Here is a 3,329-nt window from a genome sequence, read left to right as displayed (position 1 = left end):
TGCAAGGTACTGAGTTAAATTTGAATATCAGATAATGAATTTTTTAGTATAAGTATGTCCAATTATTGCATGGGAAGTTCTAAAGGAGGTGGAGGGGGAGAGAATGGAATTGAAATGTGTTATGTACATGTACCAATTCCTTACAGTGAATGTATCATTATGTACTGCAAACATGTACTAATAAAAGTCAAAAATTAAAAATTAAAAAAAGAAAAGAAAAAAATAATGAGTTTTTTTGTTTATCTGAAATTTAAGTTTCACTGAGTGGTCTCTGCTTTACAGGAAATCCTAACCAAAAGGAAAGTAAAGAGTAGTTTAAAAGTACAAAAGAAAATTATGTAGACTGATGAATTAACACATTCTGGTCGATGGGAGCCTCTTAATACAGACACATAGACAGTGGCTCAAGCAGTAAAATTACAATTCTGGGGTGTGAATCAAATGAGCTTGTTTTGTCTTCTCAGCTTTGGCTTGAAAAATGAAACTCCTTAAATAAAATGCAAAAAGCTCTATGTTTGTGAAAGCTTTTTGGCTTTTTGACTCTAAGTTTAAAAAGAAAAATCAGTTTAATAGAAATAAAAGTTAAAATTCTATTCTATTTACACCATACTATAAAAATTTTTGATATAAAGGATTTCGTTTAAGATTAGTGTTTTGAGTTTAAATTATTGGGAAAGTTCTCAAATTGATTTTTTCATTTGGAGTTGTTGTGTAAATGCTATAGTTATTAATCACTTTAGGAAATAAGTTTAAGTGGAATTCTTTATGATTTATTAAGCCTTTTATTTTTAAGTGGCCAAGTGGTCTGGATATGAAATTAGAATGTTCTGTAATTCATGAATATTTGCTTCCCTAGCTCTTTACTCAAAATGAACTTTACTTTGTAACTCCTGTGCATGTTTTTGTAGTACAGTATATTATAAAAAGCATTAGCTCTGGAGTGAGAAGACCTGGATTAAATTCCACTCTTTTCCTCTTAGTAGAACCATGTTGTTAATATGGGCTGAGCATCTTCAACTCTCAGTTTATTCATCAGGAAAATGAACATGACAACCCATACTTCTTACCGTGGTAATACAAATTAAATAAGATACGCAGTTTAAATGCATGGCACTTTGCAGGCAGTTAATTAATGTTAATTTATTCAGAGACAACCACTGAAAATTATATATATTTGCAAAATGGTTTCCATTGGTGCATTTCTAGATGGTAGAATTTTATTTGCAATTTGAATTCTCTTTAAAAGCTGGTATGTTATCTGTTCCCACAAACATGGAGAAAATTGCGATAAATACAATTTTGATATAATGTTAATGTGAACAGTATGAATCAAAAGAACCAAAAATATACAACATGTATCAACAATGTTCCTTATGGAAATATACTGAATTGTAATAATGATCTTTGCCTTTTGGTTGGAAAGAGTAAGATGCTAATAAGATCCTCTTACCATATGGGAGAAAATAGTAGCTAGACTTGAGGGGCAAGTGTTGTGTCTCATGATCCTTCTATGGTACATCCCTTGAGTAAGCCTACTCTTCTTGTCCACATTGGCACACAAATGGCGAACATTTGGTTCTTGCTAATTTTTTTCTCATTGGAAATTTGTCCAGTGAAATTTCTTGCATACTGTGGTTAGATGTCGGAAAGGAGCCTATCAACTATGGCTGGCCTCAGGCTTTCTGGATGGGTGTTCATGATCTGTGGGAGTGGGAAGGCAATGAAAGACAAGGCCTCCCAGTGAATGTCCTATAAATCACTACTTGCCAGTTTCTCCCACATAGGCTCTACCTTCAACTAACATAGTAATTGAGGGGAAGTTAGAACAACTGGATTCTTCTCGCTGTGTTCTGGAGCAAGTTGTTTAAACTTGCCTGGCCTCAGTTTCCTCATCTGTAGAGCAGAGGAGGAGGAAATGTTTTGAAAATCTCCAGGCCTGGTATGAAGTTAAAGAACAGACTTGAATGTTCATGACAAAGCAAGTAGTGCTATGTAAATACAAGTGTAGAATCTCATAATTTACAGTGACAGTAATGATACTATGATAATCAAGAGCAATCAGATCTTCTGCTTGGTTTAGATAGAAGGTGAGATGGCCTTAGGTAGCATTCAAACCTGAGATTTCTCAGGGAACAGAGGGAACAGCAAACTATCCCTTCAACACCTCTTCTTCACTTGTTTTCTCCAGAGAATCTGGCTGTTTGGACTCTGATCATGTCTTTCTCTCTTTCTCTCTTATTGACTCTTATAAGAGTATTGTGGTTGACATACCAATAACTGGATGTATAATAAAATTCCGTGCAGTGGATACGTGATGGAAGTTTAAAACCTAACATCACATGGAAAAGATGAGTTATTAACTTTCTCATTTATTTTGACAATAAAACTACAGTACTTCATAATTAAAAGTTATCATACAAGACATAGGACCAATAAAAGGAAATCCATGTTATCAATCAAATAAAAGACTTGAACCATCAGATTATGTAGAAAAGTCCTTTTCAGTTCTGACACTTTTAACTAGGAGTCCTTGTGACAAAAGCTCAGCTACTTTTCCAATCCAGCACCCCCACTCCCGCAAGCACAACTAGTCTCACTGTAAACTAATTTCTTCTGCCCTCCCTTCCCAGCTTATCCCAGTTGCCCTTGGCATCTCTTTCCCAATGCAAATTCCATCCCTTCCTCTGCACTTAGCTAAAGCCTACTGAGCCTTTCAGAATGAGTTACCAATGGTGCAAGTAGTGACTGGTGACCAGGAAATGTGCTAAGTGATTTATATAATTTCTTACCTGCAAATAAGCTTTCTGAGGGTGGACTTAGGTCTTCTGCATTTACGTGAAAGGAAAGTGAAATTTATAAAGTTTAAGTCATGTACCAGGGATTACACAGCAATGGCAAAGTTTGGATTTGAATTAAAATCTCTCAGGCCCAATAGTGGGTTTTTTAAGTTCAAGACTGACCTCACTCAGTCCCAAAGATTTTTACTCTTCTCAGACACCCTCCAGGTCTTCAAACAAGCCATATATTTAATACTATTTGGCAGTAGACTTACTTGGATTTATATGTTCTCTTCCCAATTCCTTTTTAGTTCCCTGAAAGAAAGCAACTTCAACTTTCTATTTCAAGTGGGCGGTTCTGTGACTTGCACACAGTAGGAGCATAATAAATATTGGTTGATAAGTGCACATCAGATAATTTTGCTGCCCAAAACCTGTGTCTGGGTATTAAATATGTTTTTATCAGTAGAAGAAAACTGTAGCTAAGGTATTTGTGAGCTGAAGCCATTGTTACCTCTGTTGCTAAGGGAAGTCAGTTACCCTGGGATACTA

Source organism: Heterocephalus glaber, unplaced genomic scaffold, assembly GCF_053883595.1.
Source record: "Heterocephalus glaber isolate CG9 unplaced genomic scaffold, H.glaber_assembly_v1.0 deba00001729, whole genome shotgun sequence".
Lineage (NCBI taxonomy): Eukaryota > Metazoa > Chordata > Mammalia > Rodentia > Bathyergidae > Heterocephalus > Heterocephalus glaber.
The sequence above is the reverse complement of the archived record's forward strand: the minus strand, read 5'-3'. Positions refer to the sequence as shown.